The sequence below is a fragment of the Ursus maritimus genome, unplaced genomic scaffold (genome assembly GCF_017311325.1).
Source record: "Ursus maritimus isolate PB19 unplaced genomic scaffold, ASM1731132v1 scaffold_4, whole genome shotgun sequence".
In the NCBI taxonomy this organism is placed as follows: Eukaryota; Metazoa; Chordata; class Mammalia; order Carnivora; family Ursidae; genus Ursus; species Ursus maritimus.
In genome coordinates, this window is record NW_024426552.1 from 89,525,179 (window position 1) to 89,550,466 (window position 25,288).

Sequence of the window (25,288 nt, forward strand, 5' to 3'; positions counted from 1 at the left end):
GTTTGTAACTGTCATGTCTTATGAAATTAGGCACTGCTTTTCCTTCCTTTGGGTGTCCTACACCAAACAATTGCTTAATAAATATAATTTTAAAGCCTATAGCAAACTTCTTCCATGTACACTTATGAATCTTGGTGTCTGGGTTAGTTCAGCTCCACTCCTCTCCCAGATTCAGTTCTACTTTGTCCTTTAATTTCTGAAATATGTATTTTTTAAATTTTTTTTATTATGTTAGTCACCATACAGTGCATCCCTGGTTTCTGATGTAAAGTTCAATGATTCATTAGTTGCGTATAACACCCAGTGCACCATGCAATACGTGCCCTCCTTACTACCCATCACCAGCCTATCCCATTCCCCCACCCCCTCCCCTCTGAGGCCCTAAGTTTGTTTCTTAGAGTCCATAGTCTCTCATGCTTCATTCCCCCTTCTGATTACCCCCCTTTCTTTATCCCTTTCTCCCCCTACCAATCTTCCTAGTTCTTATGTTCCATAGATGAGAGAAACCATATGATAATTGTCTTTCTCTGCTTGACTTATTTCACTTAGCATTATCTCCTCCAGTGCCATCATGTTGCAGCAAATGTTGAGAACTCGTTCTTTCTGATAGCTGAGTAATGAATTATGTATTTTGCCACTGTGAAGAGGTGTTTGTTATAGTGAAATTTATTTCCCCAAGGGCTCCAATATTGAATAATGAATTAAACAATTTCTAGAAGAAGAGGTAGCTTCAATACTAAGAAAAGTTGAGGACCCCATGATGGACTGTGACGCCCATGCCCTCTCCACCTCTTTTTCCTTACAACCTGTCACCCCCAGAGCTGATGGCGTTGCAGCCTGCCTGTTGTTGCCCTAACGTGGGACCTAGAGATCACAAGCTTTTTGAGTCAAAGGAAGAATTCCTACACATCTTATATGCTGTAGTCAGCCACTCACTGAATGTTGGTTGGATAAATGAAGGTTTAAAGACTGGATTACGTGTCACCTGGGCATTAGCTTCTAGAAATATGGATTCCAGGGGCCAATAAAATGGAAACCTAAATTGGAGGACCAATAAATGTGGCCAACTTTAATTTACTGATGAAAGGACTTTAAAATACCCTACTACTTATTGCCACCATCATTTCTACTTAGGAAGAACATCAGAAGTGAATAAAGGGTAATCATACTGTGAAAGTTCAATGTATTCTACATACCACAAAATCATACACATATGCTATTAACATGAGTTCATGAGAACTTTAAGTCAGTATCTAAATTAAAGTGTATAAATAACACTTGGCAGTAATTACTAATACACTAAAGTAATCCAACATGGGATTTACTTTTATTGATCTGCTAAGGCCCTTTCCAGTATCTTCTCTCTCTCTCTCTCTCTCTCTCTCTTTTTTTAAGATTTTTATTTATTTCTTTAACGGACAGAGAGACAGCCAGCGAGAGAGGGATCACAAGCAGGGGGAGTGGGAGAGGAAGAAGCAGGCTCCCAGCAGAGCATGGAGACTAATGTGGGGCTCGATCCCAGGACCCCAGGATGACGCTCTGAGCAGAAGGCAGATGCTTAATGACTGAGCCACCCAGGTGTCCCACTTTCCAGTATCTTCTGACCCCTCTCAGGTCCATCCTTGTGGCAGGTGTCCTGAAGTCAAAGAAGAGAGGTCAGCAGGCCTGTCTGGCAGTTGGCAGGTCTCACATTCTGAGGCCAGTGTTCAAATGCAGCTTGTTCCTTGTTCCCTGACTCATAGTTCATCATCAACTCCTGATCTCATAGCCAGCTTCCTTCAAGGGGTCATCCAAATAATTATAAATCAATACACATTTCCTGAAGAATAGTTTGACAGTAAGCATCAATACATACAGATTTTGCATACTTCTTGATTCAGTAATTTCACATCAAGACATAATTACAGAGGAACATGAAGATTCTTCTGTAATGGTGCTCACTGCATCTTATTTACAACTTTGAAAACCTGAAAAAACCCCAGTGTTGGAGAATGGGGAATTGGTTAAATCAATTCGAGAAACGATAACAGTTAACATTTATGCAGCATTGCGATAAGGGCTTTCAATTCCTTTTCTCATGTAATCATCCCAACACACTTGTAAGAGGACGTTTTATTATTATCCCTTTGGGGGGTGAAGGGGTAACTGAGAGTTTTGTCACATGGACAGGAAATGGCAGAGCTGGAATTTGACCCCAGACCAGCTGGGTTCTAGTGTTTTCCCTTTCCCTATTCTAGAGTTCTACACAGGCATTAAAAATGACATCATAGGGGTGCCTGGGTGGCTCAGTCATTAAGCGTCAGCCTTCGGCTCAGAGCATGATCCCAGGGTCCTGGGATCGAGCCTTGCATCGGGCTCCCTGCTCAGCAGGAAGCCTGCTTCTCCCTCTTCCACTCCCCTTGCTGGTGTTCCCTCTCTTGCTGTGTCTCTCTCTGTCCAATAAATAAACAAAATCTTTTAAAAAAGTGATATCTTAAGAGAATTTTAATAATGTGGGGAAATGTTTACCTGATATTAGTAAGTGAAAACAAATTGTCCCATCCTGTAAAGAAAATAAAAAGATGCTCACAGAGCCAGAGACTGAAAAGATCCAGAATAGAGAGTATTAACAGTATTTCTCCGGTCCATGGAAATATTTTCTTGTATTTTTCCATTGTTTCTAACATCTCTACAAAGAATGTATATTATCCTTGTAATAGCGGTAAATGGCAAACTGCACGACTACCGTTCAGAGATTGGCTTTCCTCCCAGCCCTGCTCCAGATCTTATTCTCTGCTTTCTCCCTCTAGCACCTTGGCTTTGCCTGGCTTTCAGGGTGACATCTTCCACACCCAACACTCACTCCCGCATTCCTCACTGGGACACCTGATCTTCCACGGGACAAAGTTTCAGAGAGGTGGTGGGAGAGGAAAGCCAGGGTTCACCAATCAAACTTGCATCCCAGTTCTGGAACTGCATTGCTTTGGGCCAGTTCCTTACCCTACCCCCCTATGTAAATTATCCAACCCTAGCAGATGCTTGTTAAGTGGCCGCTATTATCATTTGGTCACTCGGTACAGCACGAAACAGCTCCACTGTGTGTCTACTCTCTAGGTGGTCTGCAGCCTAGAACCCTTCTCCTCACTTACCTGTCTGTTCCTGATGCCATCAGTCAGATGTGTCCTCACAACCTTATTGACCAGGTACAAATATTTAGAATGGCTGGTAAAAGCAGCTGCGAATTTAACAATGCTGGATAATTGCTCTGGCCAGGGTGTGGACAGGCCTCTGCCAGGTTTTCGAAATGCAGCAGATATATTTTGGAGTGAACCCTTGGACCCTCTCTCAGGAGACATTTGCATCTCTACTTACGGAATGAAAGAAACAATTTCAGGCTCAGTCAGCAGGGGGTGGAAGAGAGGGCACAAGAGCTTGGCAAAACCTTTTCCTGAAGGCAGAGATGTCTCTTCATGGCCACGTGTTCACTATCTGGACCTGGTTAACTGCTTCAGGACCTTTATTACGGAAACTTCTTTCTTTCAGAATTTATCTTCCAGGAACAAAGCATGAAAAGTGGAGTATGCATAGGCTTTGGAGCCAAACAGTTATAGAATTTTCTCCTGGGAGAAAATCAACCAGCCTTGTGGCACAGGGCAGTAACTCAGCATTAACCTCTCTGGGTCTCGGTTGATTTAATAGCACTAGAAATCATAAAAGTATCTGCTGGTTGTGGTTCTTGACAGATCCAGTGACATAATATATATAAAGGGGCAGCATCTGGCACATGGAGGAGCCCAATACCCGTTAACTTTTTATTACCACAATTTATTAGGTTGTTTACAATCTACAATTTCCAATTCGAGTTTCTTTAAAGCAGAGCGAGAATGCAAACCCTGGGTGAAGAAAGCTGAATGCAGAATCCTTCTGTAGTTTTCATGTCTCCCCAACCCCAGTTTTGACAGTGGTTTTACCCACAGCTAATGAAGACCTTTTTAGTGAGCTCCTTTATTGCGACTTTCCAAAGAAGTCAGTATAGTTTTCAAAGAAATGGTGATTCTCCTTTTGCAAGCACGTTTCATCAACTTACGTAATTTTAATCCAGTAGCTAGAATAACCAGGGCACTTTGGCGGAGACAGATTTGAGAACAAATTACTCGGTGGAGCAGAAGTGCGAGGGTGTGCTAGAGCGTGGCCTCCCTGCACGTGGCACAGTCAGGACCTGTGACACGGGAAGGGAGAACACTGGATCCCAGCAACCCAACTAAGAATGCTTCTAATTCCCATGTAAAAGCTCTTCGAATATTGAAACTTTTTTGGCTTCATTCAAACAGAATAAATCCTAGTAGAGAACACGTTAGAGATTGTCTAGAGTCCTAGGGGACTTTAGCATGAAACCTTCTGGATTCCATGCTCTAGGCCAGCTCCCATCCATTGGTAGTGGTTCCCAGAAACATTGGGCTGAGAAGGGACATTAGGGGGACAAGTGTCCCCTTTGCCTGTGACAGTACCAGTTACTCCTACTGTCCAGGCATCCCATTTGGTTTTCCCTCATGCTGGATTTTTCTTTTTTTCTTTTTTTAAGGACTTATCATTAGTAGTTGTACTAAAGAAAGCTGGGGTGTAGCTGTCAGACCTTCCATTGACATATCCAGCTTCTGCCATGGTCTTGTCTCATAACATGTGCAGGGCATGTTCCATTCTCTCCTTAACACGTAGTGCACTGAGAGATGACCAAGTATAACCCATCTCTATTCCCAGCAGAGCATGCAAAACACTCGCTGACAAAACCCAAGTGGGTTCTTTTTTTTTTTTTTTTTTTTTTTAATGATTTTTTATTATATTATGTTAGTCACCATACAGTACATCCCCGGTTTCCGATGTAAGGCTCGATGATTCATTAGTTGTGTATAACACCCAGTGCACCATGCAATACGTGCCCTCCTTACTACCCATCACCGGTCTATCCCATTCCCCCACCCCCCTCCCCTCTGAAGTCCTCAGTTTGTTTCTCATAGTCCATAGTCTCTCATGTTTAATTCCCCCTTCTGATTACACCCCCTTTCTTTATCCCTTTCTTCCCCTACCGATCATCCTAGTTCTTATGTTCCATAGATGAGAGAAATCATATGATAGTTGTCTTTCTCTGCTTGACTTATTTCACTTAGCATTATCTCCTCCAGTGCTGTCCATGTTGTAGCAAATGTTGAGAACTCGTTCTTTCTGATAGCTGAGTAATATTCCATTGTATATATGGACCACAACTTCTTAATCCAGTCATCTGTTGAAGGGCATCTCGGCTCCTTCCACGATTTAGCTATTGTGGACATTGCTGCTATGAACATTGGGGTGCATATGGCCCTTCTCTTCACTACGTCTGTATCTTTGGGGTAAATACCCAGTAGTGCAATGGCTGGATCATAGGGTAGCTCAATTTTTAACTTTTTAAGGGACCTCCACACTGTTTTCCAGAGTGGCTGTACCAACTTGCATTCCCACCAACAATGTAGGAGGGATCCCCTTTCTCCACATCCTCTCCAACAATTGTTGTTTCTTGCCTTGTCAATTTTTGCCATTCTAACTGGCGTAAGGTGGTATCTCAGTGTGGTTTTGCCAAGTGGGTTCTGATACATGTTGTAAGAAAAGTCAACTTCTTCCCATCTCAAGAGCGGTGGGGGTGAGGCGGGATATGTAGCTGCTATTTGTTGTTTTTTTTCCCTTCCGTGTGCCATGGCTCTCAGCGCAATTTTCAAGCTGCATAGTGACCAGGCTGCCAGTCAGCAGGGTCAGTGGGAAATGGGGAAAATTCTAGAAGTAGGTGCGTTAAGTTCAGGAAATAGAGGCCAAGCAGTCCTCCTGTTGAGAACACTTCAGATACTCTTGTTACAGTGCTAACAGGCTTTTCGTGTTGCTAGAAAGCTGCTCAAATCAGTAATTATTTTAAGAAAACTGTGTCTGAGCCAATAACCTAACACATAGCACGGCAGAAGATACATTTACATTTTGGTATGTGAAATGTAAATAATTTCGTTTAATTATTCTTCCAAATTAATCTTACTCATTGTTGATTGTATAGCTTCTCACACAGGCACCAAAAGTTCATGACAGCGGTTACTGTGCTGGCTCTATTGTCAGACACGATCCAGGCACAGGGTTGAATGAGGCCAGTTTTATACCAATGCCATCAGACACGTTAAAGATTATTTAATCTCGCTAATGGGTTGAGTTTTCTCATCCAGTTGATGAAATAAAGCTTCTGGGAGTCATTTTGCCAAAGTGAAGCGTCTTATGTTACTGAGAATAATCATAATTTTGGTTAAATATTTCCCAGTGAAGTTAAATGTATTTGTTTGGGGCTGATAATACAAATATACTTTTGGTGAGGCAAAGTGCCATGATAAAAATAGTGTTCTTAGTAAATGATGAATCTTATGGAACAGACAACAGAACTTGGAACCGTGGTACCTTCCAAAGAAGTTGTGATATTCCAATTAAAATAGAAGATGTATTGCCAAAATTTACAAAACACACAGAGTAACTGGGCCACAAAATGTCTCAGAACAGTAATATCCAGTCTGTCTTGGCTACCCATCATCAACTGAATTTCAGAAATGCTTGCGCTTTTGAATAACTACTTTGTAAATCAACTTTACTGTTCTCAAATAGAATTGTAAATGAGTCTTCTATGTTTGTCTTTTGCTTCAAATCAGTTGAAATGTGTAATCAGAGTAGTCAGCAAATGGAATACCAAAAAAAGCCCCCTAAAAACTAAAAAAAAAAAAAAAATCAGCATTTGAAGCTCTGAGAAATGTGTAAAGTTACTGAAAACACAGCTCGCAGCAGAAAAACATTAAAATATATCCCTCTGAAAACAGGAAGAAACTGAACAAATTATGTAATGAGGACTCAAAATTGTGTAGGTTTAATTTTGACATTCTATAATTGATCTTTGGAATATCTCAAAGTTTGAGTTGAATCTTTTGATGGAACGAAATTGAGGTCTACTATTTTCCAAGATCTAAATATGGTAAAACATTCAAAAGAATCAGAGTCAACTTATTTGACAGATTTTGTCTTATAAAAATATTTGCCAAAGAAAGGCATTCTCAGTAGGGACAAAGTGATGGAATCTGTAAAGAAATTTGGGCAGAAATTAAAATTTCAATAAGAAAAAAAGTAACAGAAAAAGAAGATCTTCCTTTTTCTTGGGATTTGCTCGGACATTACTAAAAAGAGCAATCAAAGATGTCAAGAATTTCAAATTTATTAGCCACAAATATAACAGAGAAGGAGATCAAAGGTAACTTTATTTAAAAAATGAATAGATTATATTGAAAAAGATGTATTCATCAAAATATTAGTGATATAGCATGAGAGATAGATAAGGCCAAGAAAAGCCTGACTTAAGTATGTAAATATATACCAAGAATAATTTTCCTATTTGTTATTTTTAAACATTCTGAAAATCAATATAAAGTCTTTTTTATTAAAACAGAGAGAGAGGAAAACGAAGAAACAGACTCTTAACTACAGAGAACAAGCCGATGGTTACTGGAGGGGGGGGGGTGGGTTGAACAGGTGATGCGTATTAAAGGAGACACTTGTTGTGATAAGAACTGGGTGTTGTGATAAATCACCAAATTGTACACCTGAAACGAATATTACACTGTATGTTAACTGGAATTTAAATAAAAACTTGGAAAGAAAAAAAGTCTTTTTATTTTGATTTAAAGTACACAGATTTTATTTTTAGAAAACACTTTGATTTTATTTTATTGGTGGAACTACAAAATAGTTTCTACTCACAAACTATTTTCAACTTGTCAATCAATAAATAAAAATCAATAATTTTACATTGAATTATTTTTAGTATTCTTGATATCAAAACCCAGGTTTGACTGCTCACCACTCAAAAGCCAATACTCAAGAGACAAGTGTTGGCTGGAAAAGAAAAAAAAAAAGAAAGTAATTTTGTCCTAAGATGAGACTGGTTATTTAGAGAGAAAAGGCTTAGGAAAAAAACCTTTTTTTAAACAAAAAAAAAATTGTAGAAAGTTTTTGAAGAGGAATCTTTGGACAAGAATTTTATGTGTGGTCAAGGCTAAGATTGGAAGGAATGAGTTTTAAAAGTACACTTGTATAAGATTGAAATTTGGCTTTTCTCTCTGTTAAAAAGACAAAGTTTTCTTGGATTATTGGTCTGCTCTTTTTGTTAGAGAGAGAGCGCACACACATTGGGGGTTGGGGACGAATCCTAAGCAGGATCTGTGCTCAGTGTGAGCCTGACATGGGGCTTGCTTGATCTCACAACTCTGAGATCATGACCTGAGCAAAGCTCCCTGACTGAGCCACAGGTGTCCTGGTCTGCTTCTGATAAGAACTTATAAACAATGTTTTTTCTTTTACCTGCTCAGAAAACCAAAGATTCTGTGTTTTGTCTTTATCTGGTTTTTGATTACTTAAGAAAGTTAAAACTTCTCAATATTAAAGGAGCTAAGTTCTGTTAACAGCTATACAACCTTCTGTAGAATCTCTTATTGCCACCTTGGTTAAACAGATAATTACTTTTATAATGATCTGTAATCCTATTTAGGCAAGAACTTTAAAACCGTCTAAGGCTTTTAACAAAACTTCCCCTAAATTCAAATTCTAAATGAAGTCTTTTTGACTAATTAGGCTTTTTTATTTGGTATGTTAAATTACACGGGAAGCATTGCCAAACAAATGATGGCAAATCTTCTTAGATTATATTGTATGGATTGGTGCTATAACTGTTCTAGAAATTATATGGAATTCCTAAAGTTATATGGGGCACCTGGGTGGCTCAGTCGGTTAAGCATCTGACTTTGGCTCAGGTAGTGATCCCAGGGTCCTGTGATTGAAACCATGTCAGGCTCCCTGCTCAGCAGGGAGTTTGCTTGTCTCTTTCCCTCGCCCTCTGCCCTTCCCCCCACCACCCCCATGCTCTCTCTGAGTCTCTCTCAAATAAGTAAATAAAATCTTAAAAAAAAAAAAAAAGAAATTCCTAAAGTTGTAATATGTCCTGGTATAAAGTCATTACTTGATATTCTAATTATTGAAATGTGTGTCACACACACACACAAAAACTGGATTTTCTTGTCAACTGCAATATAATAAACTCTTCAGATCTTTGACTATGTCCATTTTTTAGTCTTTGATTTTGATGAAATGATTCTGATGCTCTTACAAAATGTGTTTCATCTTTAAGGAGATTCATAAAAGGACTTTTGACAAATACGGGTTTCTGATATCTTCAAGATTATAAAACGAAACTGGGTAAGAATTTCTGTAACTAATAGAAAATCTGCATTCAAGGTTAGTAACATGGGACTGAATGAATAGAGGAAGATGATTACAGTTTTTATGACTTGTTTGAAACATTGCTGGTTCTCTAATGTTTGCTCTTCCAGATTTAAGGAAACTTTTTCTCTTAAGGTATCTCTGACTTATAGAAATATGATAAAATATTCCTTTGTGAACAAACGGAAACATTTATCTTTTCTCTCTACCTGAACCCTCCAGAATTCATATACTCTCCATGCCTATTCTTTATTTCATGGCAATTATAATTATTTGCAGAAGTTCGGTAAGAGTCTGTTCTCTTTGCAACAGGACACCATTGAAAACAGTGATTAGCTTACCAAGGCTTTGACTGGAATGTTATATTTGAGAGAGACATGCATAGACTCAGATATGACCTGACAGATTTAAGGAACTAAGGTTGACTGGGTGGAGCCAATAAAGCCCCTTAGAAATGTTGGCCTGACACCTTGCTTACAGAGTTCCCAGCAGCCTTACGAGGTGAGTAAACAATGTCCCTTCCTGGCAGGTGCAGGCATGTCAGGATATTTGGGGGACCTAGAGAAGAGGAATTCACCCAAATATAGAGGTATTACAGGCAAATCTGATGGCAAGTATTTGACTTGGGTTCTGGCCTCGAGAGACTATTAGAAGTTTTATCTGAAATTCCTTATAAAAAGTTCCAACAAAGCAGACTTAAAAGAATTTATATGGTCAATCACTATTCTTGCTGTGCTTATGTAAATAATCAGGCTGATTTTATTAAACCTGGACTTGTTTTACAAATAATTTAGCCTTAATTTGGTTATCTTTGATGGGAATGAGAGTGATTTCAGAGAGAAAAATTGTATTTCAGTAACACACCTTTGTGGATGTTCGATTCTAGTTCTGATTGTCTTTAAATGGTTCTTGTTTGCCTAAGCTAGACAACTTGAGGTCAACTTCAGAGAAATTGCCATAACAGCTCATGTACAGACAACTTTCATGCCTGTTACTCTGTGCGGATCATCAAAACACCCCGTGGACATCCGATTGTTTGAACAGTTGGACATTGGGGGGCACTTGCTTGCTAGAAGCTCTTACCACCCCCTTCTCAGTCCACAGTAAGTCTAAAGTGGCCCCCTGGACTAGCTCTCTCACCACACATAAAATTCTTGTCCAAAGATTCCTCTTCAAAAACTTTCTACAATTTTTTTTTAAACATTCAGATTTTTTCCTAAGCCTTTTCTCTCTAAAAAACCAGCCTCATCTTAGGACAAAATTACCTTCTTTCCCTTCAACAAAAATGTATTCCCATTCCCCAGTCCTTGTCAAAACCACATCTTACTGTCTCTACATATTAGAGTTGCTATCCTTATTTCTAGCAGTCATAATTACATTTAGTAGAATTTTAGTTCTTAGAAACATTAGTTTCTAGTGAAAACTAAATAGTACTAATTGTGAACTGTTAAGCCATAATTCTTTAGATTGGCAAATTTAAAATATGTCATAATTTTTAGGCCTTTTTTTCACAGTACAACTTTCAATAAAGCATAAAACATGTTTACTAGCAGACCCAAGTATCTTTAGTTTCTCTGTAATAAGAAGCCAAAAGCAGATAAACCTATGGCTAGTAACTATTTGGAAAAGGCTTAGAAATCCAATGAATTCAACCCATCTTATCATTGAATAGCAAAACTTCAAAGTTTCCGGTTACCAAAGATTTGAAAAGCTATTTAAAAGTTTACCTATAGGGGCGCCTGGGTGGCACAGCGGTTAAGCGTCTGCCTTCGGCTCAGGGCGTGATCCCAGTGTTATGGGATCGAGCCCCACATCAGGCTCCTCCACTATGAGCCTGCTTCTTCCTCTCCCACTCCCCCTGTTTGTGTTCCCTCTCTCGCTGGCTGTCTCTATCTCTGTCAAATAAATAAATAAAATCTTTAAAAAAAATAAATAAATAAATAAATAAATAAAAGTTTACCTATAAACCTTTTTATTTATTTAACCTATTTATTCTTCGCAATTACGCATGAAAACTTCATGGGACAAAATTAACCATCATTTTAAGTAATTTTTGCTGACAAATTGCAACAGATATAACATGAGCTTATTTGACCTTTGGTAAACCTTGATAGAATAAGTTTTATAGTTAATACTGATAACTCTAAAGGCATGTCTATTTTAATTAAACCAACAACCGTGGATTAGTTTTACTATCAAATATGTCGCACCTGCGTCCACAAAGGGAGCAATCCGTTTGTTCCCCACTCTTAATTTTACCCACGGCTTCTGGGGGGGAATCTGATTGGGGAGTTGAAGTCCAGGGGAGCCCCGGGCGCCTGCATGCTGATTTGCGATGTTCTTCAGTTTGAACCTCGGGAGGTAGCCTGACAGCTTTGGGTGGTTTTTGTTCCTTGAGAGTGAGGGCAGGAGGAACGGGAGCCCCTGGCACCCCAGGCACAGATGGCGGAATAGGAGCCAGCTGTGTGGGCCCCTGCGTGGCATCTGCCTTCAGCTCAGGTCATGATCCCAGGGTCCTGGAATCGAGTCCTGCATTGGGCTTCCTGCAGAGTGGGGAGCCTGCTTCTCTCTCTCTCTCTCAAATAAATAAATAAAATCTTAAAAAAAAAAAAAGAAGAAGAAGAAAAAGAAGAAGAAGAAGAAGAAGAAGAAGAAGAAGAAGACGACGACGATGGAGAAGAAGAAGGAGAAGGAGAAGAAGAGGAAGAAAAGGAGCCGGCCGTGCGAGCGGGCCAAGTGGTAGTGCTGTGGGAGGGGGTGGGGAAGGGGAGTAGCTGGGGTGATGCCAGCAAGACTGGAGGCCGACTCAAAGTTTGGACTTCCATTCCTTTATCTCTGTCTGCTGTCTCTCCCTCCTGCAAAACAAGCTTTAGTCTGGTTGCTTTTCAGCCCTCTGCACCGTGTACTCAGAATATGTCCAACTGGACTTCCTTTGGGAACAGAAGGAGTAACCCCCATCATCCTGGACAAAAATTCAGAAAGAACACAGAAGACACAAAACTATGACTACATGAAGCTCAGAGTACCTCTGTTAGCAATCGTTCTTCCTTAAAAGTTCCGATTTTCACACAAAACTAAAATCAACCAGGTATCTCTCATATAAGCTGACTCCCTCCTAAGAAGAGAGACCGGTACGAAGTCACTTTCGAGTCATTTCCCTGACCAGAGAGAAGTACCACAGATTGGCTCAGAAGGGTCCAAACAGCTTAATAGCCAAATGGCAGAAAAATCTGGCCTCCCAGCAGGCATGGCCATGGACTTACCTGGCTGTAGAGCCCAGCAGCTGATCCCGGTTCCGGCTCCTTTCCGCCAACGAAGAGCCAAGAGCGAAGGCAGGCAGCTGAGGCTGGAGTCGAGAGCAGAAAGGAGACTCCCCCAAACAAAACTAAGGGTCTGCAGCTGTTTGGGACCGCCCTTAAAACCACTGCCTCGGGCAGGGTAACCGAGAGCAGCCGGCTCCCAGATGCAACGCCACAAGCTCGGGAAAGCAGTGGTGGGTCCTGGTGCTGCTTCTGCGGACAACTCCCTCTAGCCGGGGACCAGGTAAGCCTTGGCATTGCTGTCACAGCCAATTTTTCCTTCCTGGGGAGACCCGATCGGGGGGGGGGGAGTTGGTGTTATGGGGTGTCACAGCCTCCTGGCCGCTTCGCCGAAATCTGTTACTGAAACTCAAGTTGAGCTGCTTGCCACGCAAAAGCCAATACTGGAGAGACAAGTGTCGGAAAGAAAAATTTGCTCTATTCAGGAGGCTGGCAACCTGGGAAGATGGTGGACTACTGTCCGAAGACCATCTCCAAAGTCCTGGACCAAGCAGGAGATTTTTTAAAAAGGGAGCACAGGGAAGTGAGGAGGGTCACCATGCAGGGAAAGCACTCAGTCTCAAGCGGACTTGCTGGCGTCAGGGAAGGCTATTTTCTAGTGGGGCGAAGCTTGATCTTCTGGAAACACCTGGATCCTTGTTTTCCCAGGGTCAGTAGCTGTAATTACTCAAGCTCTAAGCTGTAAGTCAAGCGAGGCACAGGCGAAGAGAGATATGGAGCCTTTAGGCTGCTTGGAACACAGTTATGTTCTCTTTCACTCTCCAAAGTGTCGTAGTATGGGCCATGAAGTTAATTGTCACCTTAATTGTAAAGCTACATGTTACCTGTGCAGTAAAAAGTGTCATGATCTATTAGCGATGTCTGCTGTGAGTAAGATGGTCTTGGACAATTTTCTAATTTTGGCAATTCTGGCTGGAGACCAATAGTTCTAGTAACTATTAATCCCTACTTGTCCTGTATGAAGGGAAAATGCTGAGATGGCAGTGCTGGCCCTAAAGGGAAGCCCCAAAGGAGGATTTTCCCGAAGGTGTCCTGTAACACCGGTGTTATAGGGCAGAAATTCCCATTTAGTGTTGGGAGACAGGAACAAGAGTTACATATCAGGTTAAGTGTCAATGCCGCCTGGATTCTGAGACTTCGGTGGCTTGTGTGACCTCTCTTTATCAGTTTCTCGCTTCCCCTGCCTTTATCTGTCCCAAGACCTTCAAGATGTAAAGCACTGATAAGTGAAAAGGGGGGGAGAGACTGGCAGCTTTGATCACCATCTGGAGAATGAGCGCTGTGGCCCGAGCGGCCCTCCCAGAAGGAAATTAGCCTTGTCAAAACGGAATTTTTGTAAGGAGGCTGCTTACTGGACATGGTGGTACTAAGCACTAGATTTGACTCTGGTGGACTGATCTCCAGTGTTGGTCTTCTCGATTTCTGGGACCTTTACCATGACTCCACTTCAGCCACTCACTCCTAAGCTGACATGTTGCACGGTGTTGAAAACTTGCACTGAAACATCCCATCGGTGACCACAAACTTCTCCCATTCCAGGTCTCTCAGACATTACTCCCTTCACGTAGAAGGTCTTCAGCCTCTTTACTTCTCCCTGTCAGTCTGCTCCCATCTCCATGATCCTAATTCAATCTATGTCCCTCGCATCAGCCACTTTCCAGTGAATGTTCTTGGTTCACATGGCTGCTTTCCACCATGTCCCTGGCTCTGGATTGAGGCAGCTGTCTTCCTTCCCTGTTCCACACTCCACGTGCTGAAAGATGCCGGAGAAACCTGTGCCAGCACCAAGTCCTCCGTGGAACAAACTCTCCTGATCACCTGCACTGTGCCAGGATGTCCTGACTCAGCTCTCTTCCTTCTTTACATAGCCGATTTAGAATCTTCTCCATTGTCCTCAAACCATGCCAGCCCCTCAGCAGATACCTTTGCATGTTACTTCAAAAGGAAACAAGAAGTCATCAGGTGAGAACTCTTTTAGCCAGTTGACCCTATATGGGAAAAGGTCACGTGGAGCTGCATATGCCTTTTGCCCCTCCTGTCATGTTACCGCGGGAGCCATGTCTGCCTTTGTCTCCGGCAGTGCTTTACTTCCTTTCTCCTCCCGCCTCCTACGACTAACCCCTCTCTCCTGAAGCTTCATTCTTCCCTCTCTCTTGGCCTCTGTCATCAGCACTTAAGCCTGCTCAAGACTTTTTAACCATAAAAAGTCTTCACTTAACTCCTGCTGTGGACTGAATTGTGCACTCCCCCCAACCCCGCAATTTGTATGTTGAATTTCTAACCCTCAACGTGATGTATCTGGAGACGATGTCCTTATGATGACATTAGTGCTCTTATAAGAAGAGACATCAGAGAGCTTGCCCCCACCCCACCCTCCCCACCATGTGAGGCTATCTACAAGCCAGGAAGAGAGCTCTCACCAGAAGCTAACCATGTTGGCACCTTAATCTTGGACTTCCAGCCCCCAGAACTGTGAGAAATAAACTTCAGTGGTTTAAGCTGCCCAATCTATACTGTTCTGTTAGGGCAGCCCGAACAGAGTTAGTCAACCCCACAGTGACTTCCAGCTGCCACCCTAGCTCTCTCCTCCCCTTTACAGTCACACCTGTTGAAATATGCGGTCCCACTTTCTCTACTCTGCTCGTTTATTAGCCCCTGACATCACAGAATGATAATAGTACTGAAAAAGAAAGTTTAAGTAAGGCTACACAGGCCAGCACTGTGCTAGGACCCACTTGGTCTACCCAATGGGGGAAATAGATGTCAAATGAGTAAGCGCCTGATAATTATTTAATGCTGTTGAGTTGTGTGCTACGGTGGAGAAGTGTCGGGTAGATGTTACGAGAGCCCTTGCACTTGCCCAGCCCGGTTGGGGGCCTAAGACCACCGAGGGCCTCCCAGGGGTAATGACGTATATGCCATAGTATGAGGATGGGTGGGAGCTTATCAGATTGCTGAAAAGGGGCAAACAATTCCAAGCATAAAGAATAATGTGGAAAAGGTCTGAGTTATGAAAAGCATGACGTATTTGAGGAACAGAAAGAAGGTCAGAGGGCTGGAGCCTAGGGGGCAAGAGGTGGACACTGAGAGATAGGTAGGGTCTCAACGGCCATACCAGGGACTTTGATCAATTTTCTAGAAGTGTAATCAGTGATTAATCTTTGCAGCTGCTGTCCAGCATAGTGCAGTGCCTTGCTCCTAGCAGTATTTACTTGATGAAAGATACCCTTTAGCTTAACCAGTGTTAAGGCTGCTTCAAAGTCCTGCAGAATGTGATCAATAAGTGCTATTTGTTTATTATGATCTATGAACTAGTGACTTTGTTTATATACTGATTATCATGACCAGGATGCTGATTCATGTTCTTTTAGGGGGGTGGTGGTGGGGGAGTGACTGTTGGATACCAGTTTGTAGCATCTTGGGACCATTGTTGTCACTGCTACTCCTTTAGAATCAGGATCCCTCTGATTGTTTCTATATATAACTCAAAGTGGAAATTCACCAATGCTTGGTTATTTGTGCTTTTTATATGATTCAGCAGAATTATTACATGTCCAGTTATTTATTTCTTTGTGGAGCCAGTGATGGGTTTGGAGGGGGTGAGTGATGAGGTAGCATTTGCACTTAAAGAAAACCATTCTGCAGGTGGAGTGAGGATGAAGAGGGTGTATTGAATATCAGGAAACTTCTCTTCAACAATAATTAAGCATTTTCCAAAGGGAGAAAAGCCTTTGAGACAATGGGCAGTATTTTTTCCACACATACTGAAATCACAGTGTTGGCCAGTGGAACAGATTCAGGGGCTGTGCTTGCCCACACAAGTCCTCAGCATAAGATGCGCAAAGCCCTAGCATTGCTGAAGGCAAACTGTCCAAAAGAAGATTCCACTTGGCCTCAGGGCTGTGGGTCTATCTTGCGTAGGCACTGATGAATCTCTGGTTTTGTGGGCCATCTATATTCCCTCTCCATGGGGGCAGCCGCCATGAGAATCAGCACTGCAGATGGTGGCGCACAGATTGGAGCAGAGAAATGGAAGCCTTTTCATTTTGGTGTCAGGGCCTCCTTCAACCAGCACGTGAAGTGAACGTCAAACCCTAGAGCTGGCGTGAGATTTGGAGCCCAAAAGGCGATGTCTGAATGTCTTATTTATTTGTGGAGAATACTTTTTCTTCTCTTTTCTTTCTTTTCCTTCTTTCCTTCCCTTCTCTCTCTCTCTCTCTCTCTCTCTCTCGCAAGAGAAGGGCATTCTTCAGGCTACAGGCTGATGCCAAATCACACAATATCTGTCCTCCACCCTTCATCTCAGTTGAGCAAGGGCTACACATTTCTTGAGATTGATACCCCAAGTTTTATGCTCGGGATTAAAGGCCCTGACCAGTGAGATCTGCTCAGATGTCTACTGTATCTTCACTGCTCCCATGCGTGCCCCTGAGCTCCAGCAATCTCAACTAGCATTCGTCTCTGTATAGGCTCTGCATTTTCTTCTTTTTATTCTTTCATATAACAAATATTTATTGAGCACTCACTATGTGCCTAGATAATAGGAATAAAGTAATAAAGCAGAGTTCCTGTCTTTATAGAGTTGAAGTTCCCGTGAAAGAGATGGGTAATAACATCTGATCATCTGTGTTTTTATATGTCTAAAAAATTTTTAATTCAATGTAAATTGTAACATTTGAGAAATCACCAGTGTGAACATTTTGTGATCATTTTTCTAGATAATTCTGCATGCATAAGTTATACTCCCTGCCCCCAACACACACAGGGTCTCTCTCTCTCTCTCTCTCACACACACACACACACACACTTTAAAAAAAATCCAGTATAATTAATATAAAGTGTTGTATTAGATTCAGGTGTGCAATATAGTGATTCAAGAATTTTCTATACATTACTCTGTGTTCATCATCATAAGTGTATTTTTAATCACCTTCACCTATTTCACCCCTCCCCTCACCCACCTCCTTTTTGGTAGACATCCATTTGTTCTCTATAGTTAAGAGTCTATTTTTTGGTTTGTTTCTTTTTTCTTTGTTCATTTGTTTCTTAAATTTCACATATGAGTGAAAGAAATCACATGGTATTTGTCTTTCTCTGACTTCTTTCACTTGGCATTACACCCTCTAGATCCATCTATGTTGTTGCAAATGACAAGATTTCCTGCTTTTTTATGGCTGAGTAATATATATACACACATACACACACCCCACATCTTCATCTTTATCCATTCATCTATCAGTAGACTCTTGGGTTGCTCCCATACTTTGGCTATTGTAAATAATGCTGCAGTAAACATAGGGGTGCAGATATGTTTTTGAACTAGTATTTTCATATTCTTGTGAAAATGGCCAGTAGCGGAGTTACTGAGTCATATGGTAATTCTATTTTTAACTTTTTTTTTTAAGAGCAAGAGTGTGCTTGTGTGAGTGAGCGAGTGTGTGTGTGCGCGCGTGCGTGTGTGCTGGAGGGGAGGGGCAAGGAAGGGGAGAGAGAGAATCTTAAGCAAGCTCCATGCCCAGCATGAAGCCCGATGAGGGGCTCAATCTTGTGACCCTGAGATCATGACCTGAGCCGAAATCAAGAGTCGGACGCTTAAATGACTGAGCCATCCAGGTGCTCCACTATTAATTTTTTGAGGAACTGACGTACTGTTGTCCACAGTGGCTGAACCAGTTTGCATTCTTACGTAACAACAGTGCGCAAGAGTTCCTTTTTCTCCACATCCTTGCCAAAATTTGTTGTTTCTTATGTTTTGGATTTTAGCCATTATGACAAGTACGAGGTGATATCTCATTGTGGTTTTGTATTTCCCTGATGATAAGTGATGTTGAGCATCTTTTCATGTGTCTGGTGGCCATCTGTAGGTCTTCCTTGGAGAAATGTCTGCTCATGCCTTCTGCCCATTTTTAAAAAAAAATTTTTTTTAGAGAGAGAAAACATGAGCCGGGGAGGGTCAGCGGAAGAAGCAGACTCACCACTGAGCAGGAAGCCGGATGTGGGACTCGATCCTGGGACTCTGGGATCATGACCTGAGCCAAAGGCAGATACATAACCGACTGAGCCACCCAGGTGCCCTTCTGCCCATTTTCTAAATTGGAATATTTGTGTTTTGTGCTGAGTTGTATAACTTCTTTATATATTTTAGATACTAACCCTTTATCAGATAAATCATCTGTAATATCTTCCCCTACTCAGTAGGTCGTCTTTTTGTCTTGTTGACCGTTTCCTTTGCTGAGCAGAAGCGTTTTATTTTGGTGTAGACCCGATAGTTTATGTATACTTTTATTTCCCTTGTCTCAGGAGACATATCTAGAAAAATTTTGTTATGACTGATGTCAGAGAAATTACTACCTCTGCTCTCTTCTAGGATTTTTATGGTTTCAAGTCTCACATTTAGGTCGTTATTCCATTCTGAGTTTTTTTTTGGGTATGGTGTAAGAAAGTGATCCAATTTCTTTTGTATGTAGTTGTCCAGTTTTCCCAGCACTGTTTGTTGAAGAGATTGTCGTTTTCCCATTGCTTATTTTGCCTCCTATGTTGAAGATTAATTGACCATATATTTGTGGGTTTATTTCTGGGCTTTGTTTTCTGTTCCATTAATCTATGTGTCTGTTTTTGTGCTAGTACCATACTGTTTTGATTACTGCAGATTTGTAGTAAGTCTTGAAATCTGGGATTGTGATGCCTCCAGCTTTGCTTTTCTTTTTCAAGATTGCTTTGGCTAATTTGAGGTCTTTTGTGGTTCCATACAAATTTTAGGATTATTTGTTCTAGTTCTGTGAAAAATGCTGTTGGTATTTTGATAGGAATTGCATCACATCTGCAGATTGCTTTGGGTAGTATGGCCATTCTAACAATACTTGTTCTCCTAATCCATGAGCATGGAGTATCTTTCCATTTGTTTGTGTCCTCTTCAGTTTCTTTGATCAGTGTTTTATAGTTTTCAGTGTTCGGGCCTTTCACCTCCTTGGTTAAGTTTATTCCTAGCTATTTTATTGTTTTGGGTGCAATTATAAATGGGATTGTTTTCTTAATTTCTCTTTCAGCTACTTCATCATTAGCATATGGAAATGCAATGGACTTCTGTGTATTGATTTTGTATCCTGCGACCTTATTGAATTCATATAACAGTTCTAGTAGTTTTGGGGTGGGGTCTTTGGGATTTTCTATATAGAGTATCATGCCAGTTTTAGTGACACTTTTACTTTTTCCTTACCAATTTGGATGACTTAGTTCATTTTCTAGTCTGATTGCTGTGGCTAGGACTTCTAGTCTATGATGAATGAAAGTGTTAAAAGTGGACATCTTTTTGTTGTTCTTGATCTTAGAGGAAAAGTTTCAGTTTTTCACCATTGTGTGTAATGTAAGCTGTAGGTTTTTCATAGATGGCTTTTACTATGTTGAGGTATTTTCCCTCTAAACCTACTTTGTTGAGGGTTTATCATGAATAAATATTGTACTTTGTCAGATGCTTTTTCTGCATCCATAGAAATGATCGTATGGCTTTTATTCTTTCTCTGATTGATGAGATGCATTGCATTGATTTTTTTTTTTCAAATGCAGAACCACCCTTGCATCCCAGAAATAAATCCCACTTGATCGTGGTGACTAATTTTTTTAATGTATTGTTGGATCCAGTTTGCTAATATTTTGTTGTGGAATTGTGCGTCTCCGTTCATCAGAGATATTAACCTGTACTTCCTTCTCTCTCTCTCTCTCTCTCTTTTTCTTTTGGTAGTGTCTTTATCTGGTTTTGGTATCCAGGTAATGCTGACCTCATACAATGAATTTGGAAGCTTTCCTTCCTCTCCTATTTTTTTGGAATAGTTTCAGAAGAATAGGTATTAACTCTTTTTTAAATGTTTGATAGAATTCACCTGTGAAGCCATCTGGTCCTGGACATCTGTTTGTTGGGAGTTTTGTTTTGTTTTGTTTTTTTTATTGATTCAATTTCATTGCTGTAATTGGCCTTTTCAAATTTTCTATTTCTTCCTGGGTCAGTTTTGGGAAGTTATAGATTTCCCGGAATGTATCCATATTTTTCCTTGTTGGCCAATTTGTTGACCTATAACTTTTCATAATATTGTCTTATGATCATTGTATTTCTGAGGTATCATTGTTATTTCTTTTGTTTCTGATTTTATTTGCACCCCCTTTCTCTCTTGATTAGTCTGGCTAAAGGTTTATCAAACTTGTTGGTTGTTTTAAAGAACCAGCTTTTGGTTCTATTGGGTTTTTTTTTTTTAGTTTCTATTTTGTTACTACTTTATTATTTCCTTCCTTCTGGTTTTGGGGGTATTTTTCTTAAAGTTTATTTATTAATTTAAGTAATCCCTACACCCAACATGGAGCTCAAACTCATGACCCCAAAATCAAAAGTCACACACTCTTTGATGAGCCAGCAAGGCACCCCAGGTTTTGGGTTTTTAATTTTTCTACTTTTTCTAGCTCCTTTGGGTATAAGGTTACACTGTTTGAGATTTTTCTTGCTTCTTGAGGTAGGCCTCTACTGCTGTAAACTTCCCTCTTAGAACAGCTTTGCTGCATTCCAAAGATTTTGGGCCATGGTATTTTCATGTTCATTTATCTCCATGAATTTTTTTGATTTCCTCTTGAATATGTTGGTTGACCCATTAATTGTTTAGTAGCATGTGATCTAACCTACATGCATTTGTGTTCTTTCCAGATGTTTTCTTGTGGTTGATTTCTAGTTTCATAGCGTTGTGGTCAGATGCATGGTATGACTTCAATTTTTTTAATGTGTTGAGATTTGTTTTGTGACTACCATGTGATCTATTCTGGAGAATGTTCCATGTGCACTTGAATGTGTATTCTGTTTTAGGACAAAATGTTCTGAGTATGTCAGTTAGATCCATCTGGTCCAATGTGTCATTGAAAGCCACTGCTTCCCTGTTGATTTTCTGTATGGATGATCTATCCATTGATATAAGGGGGGTGTTAAAGTCCCTTACTATTACTCTACTATTGCTGATGACTTCCTTTATGTTAGTTGCTTATGTATTTGGTTGTTGCCATGTTGGATGCATAAGTATTTACAATTGTTGCATCTTTTTTTGTTGGATTGTCCCCTTAATGATTACGTAGGGTCCTTTGTCTCTTGTCACCGTCTTTGTTTTAAAGTCTATTTTGTCCAGTATAGGTATTGCTACCCTGGCTTTCTTTTCACTTCCTTTGCTTGACAAATGCTTTTCTATCCCTGCACTTTTGATCTGCATGTGTCTTTAGGTCTGAAATGAGTGTCTTGTAGGCAGCTCATAGGTGAGTCTTGATTTATTTTATTTTTTTACTCATTCACTCTATATCTTTTGATTGTAGTATATGGTCCATTTACAATCAAAGCAATTATTGATACGTATGTACTTATTGCCATTTTGTTATTTGTTTAATGGTTGTGTTTATAGTTCCTCTCTGTTCCTTTCTTCTCTTGCTCTCTTCTCTCACTGTTTGCTGGCTTTCTTTAGTGATATACTTAGATTCCTTTCTCTTTGTTTTTTGGGTATCTATGACTGGGTCTTGATTTGTGGTTACAATTAGGCTTATATACAACATCTTATGCATATAGTAGTGTATGTTAAGTTGATGGTTGCTTAAGCTTAAACCCATTCTTCACTGCTCTTCCCCCACCCCTCCCTTTTTAGTATATGGTGTGAAACTTTACATCCTTTTATTTTGTGAATACTTTGACCAATTTTTATAGATATACTTGATTTTACTGCTTTTGTGTTTCCTACTTTTCTTACTCCTGTGGTCTTTCCTTTGCATTCAGAGTCCCCTTGAACATTTCTTGTAGGGCTGGTTTATTGGTCATGAATTCCTTTAGTTTGTGTGGGGAAACTCTTTATCTCTCCTTCTACTGTGAATGATAACTTTGCTGGATAGAGTATTCTTGGTTCCAGGTTGTTTGTTTGTTTGTTTTTTCCTTTCAGCGCTTTGAATATATCATGGCACTTTCTTCTGGCCTGCAAAGTTTCTGCTGAAAAATCAGCTGATAGCGTTTTGGAGCTTCCCTTGTATATAACTGTTTTCTTTTCTCTTGCTGCTCTTACAATTCTTTCTTTATTACTATTTTTGCCATTTTAATTACTGGGTCTGGCGTGGATCTCCTTGGGTTACTTTTGTGGGGAGCTCTCTGTGCCTCTCGGATATGGATTTCTGTTTCCTCCTTCAGAGTCAGAAAGTTTTCAGCTATTATTTCCTCAAATCTTCTGCCTGCTTTTCTCTCTTCGGGGATCCCTACAATGTACATGTTATTAGGCTTGATGGTGGTGTTGACTTCGCTTAGTCTATTTTCACATAGTAGTAGTAGTATTTTCTGTCTCCTGTTCAGCTTGAATGCTCTCCATTACTCTGTCCTCCAGGTCATTGATCTGGTTTTCTTTGCTTCCTCAAGTCTACTATTTATTCCATTTAGTGTATTTTTAATTTCTGTTATTGAGTTCTTCATCTCTGAATGGTACTTTTTAATTTTTTTATCTCCCTGTTGAGGGTCTCACTGATGTCCTCCACTCTTTTCTCAAGTCCAGTGAATATCTTTATGACAATTACTTTATATTCTGTACCAGGCCTATTACTTATCTGTTTTGTTTAGCTCTCTAGCTGTGATGTTGTCCTGTTCTTTCATTTGGGACATTTACTCTGTCTCCTCATTCTGTGTAACTCTCTGTCTCTGTTTCTACGTGTTAGGAAAGTAAGCTATGTCTCTTGCTCTTGAAAGTAGTGGCCTTTTGAAGAGGAAGTCCTCTAGTGCCCTGCAGTGCAGTGTCCCCTGTCAACGAGCACCTGGCACTTCAGGGGGGCCTCTTATGTGTGTGTAATGCACCGACACTTGTGGCTGAGCCACTTTTGCTTTCAGCCCAGCCATCTGCAGTGGCTCTTCACCTGTTGTGGGCAGGTTTGGTCCCTGTGTTGTTAATGGGTCAGTCTGGGGCCACCTTGGGCTTGGGTTGGGTTGGACCAGGTGTTCATCAGAGCTGCAGTGGCACCAAACTGCAGGGCACTTCTCCTGTGTTGTCCTCTGAGATGCTTTTGTTGGAAGGCAGGGCTTGCAGTCCGATCAGATGTCTGCCCCCCCCTCCCACTCCTGGGGCCAAAGTTGCTGTGGTGTGTGTGGTTATCTTCCCCTTTCCCTGGGCTGGAGTCACTTTGGTTGGTGTTGGCCTCTGTTGCTGTTGCTTGCACACTGCCAGGCTTGTATTGCTGCCTCGTACGGACTCCAGCTGAGGCTGGGTTGGAGGGGGCGGGTCTGCAGAAGAACACAGATACAGGGGGATGCTGCCAGCACCATCCACAGCACTCTGCTGTGGGAATGCGCCTATAGCTGCTTTGGAAAACTTCTGCTGAGGTTGGGTTGGAGAGGGCGGGTTCACAGAAGGCATGGTGGGGGGAGGGGCGCATGCCGTTAGCAAGGTAGGTGGAGATTGTTCATACCACACTGTTTTCCACAGATGTCAGTGTATCTAGGCCAGAGGGCAGGAGAAGCCAGGGGCACCCACCAGCTCTTTTGTTCTTAGAGAAGTCTCCCAAGGATACATTCCCTTCTAGCACAGGCTCTGAGATTAGCAAATAAATCTCTTTCCTGTATACCCCAGACATTTTTCAAACTGCTTCTATGCTGCTTTATCTCCACAGGCTTTTGGTTGTGTTGTTTCTTTAAGGATGGGAAGTCAGTTTCCTCTTGGCCTCTTGGTTCGTCCAGAGCCAAGCCTACTGATTTTTTTTTTTTTTTTAATTCTAGGTGTTAAGCCCCACTGATTATAAGAATTTGTAAAGTTAAGTCCCTCTGCTTTTCAAAGCCAAATGTTCTGGGGATTCATCTTCCCAGAACTATTCCCCCATGCCTGGAATACCTGGTGTGCCTGGTGTGGGGTCTGCTTTCCCTTCTCCATGCCTGCAGTGTCCCTCCCTCCCAAGGACAGTCTCTTGGGCCAGTTTGGTTCTTGACCATGGCTTTGCCCTTCCTACCTTTTTTGGGAACAGACTGTCTACATTTTCAGGAACAGAGTCTCTACATTTGGCTGTGGAGAGTCTGTTCTGCCAGTCTTCCAGTTGTTTTCTAGGTTATTTACACTGATATGGGTGCTTTCTAGATGTATCTGTGAGGTCAACTTAGGATCCTCTACTACTATCTTCCCCCAAAGTGTCCGTACACGTTTATATCAATAAGATAAACTATACCCTTATAATAACTCAATAAATTATTAAGGAAATCTTTCCATGCTACCAAGTACTAATAGAGATCACCTTTGGGGGCACCTGGGTGGCTCAGCCGTTAAGCATCTGCCATCGGCTCAGGTCATGATCCCAGGGTCCTGTGATTGAGCCCTGTATCAGGCCCCCTGCTTGGTGGGAAGCCTGCTTCTCCCTCTCACGCTCCCCTTGCTTGTGTTCCCTCTCTTGCTGTCTCTCTCTGTCAAATAAATAAATAAAATCTTAAACAAAAAGATGACCTTTGTAAATGTCTGCACAGTATTCTAGTAAATGTATTGATTATAATCTACTTAACCCTCTCTAATTACCTTCGTGTTATTTTTTCTTCTCTACTTTTCCAGCCTGAAATGCTCCTTCATTAACAGATATGCAAATGACTTGAACCCTCACTTGCCTCAGCCACCTGCTCAAATATCAGTAAAGCCTCCCTGGGCAGCCTATCC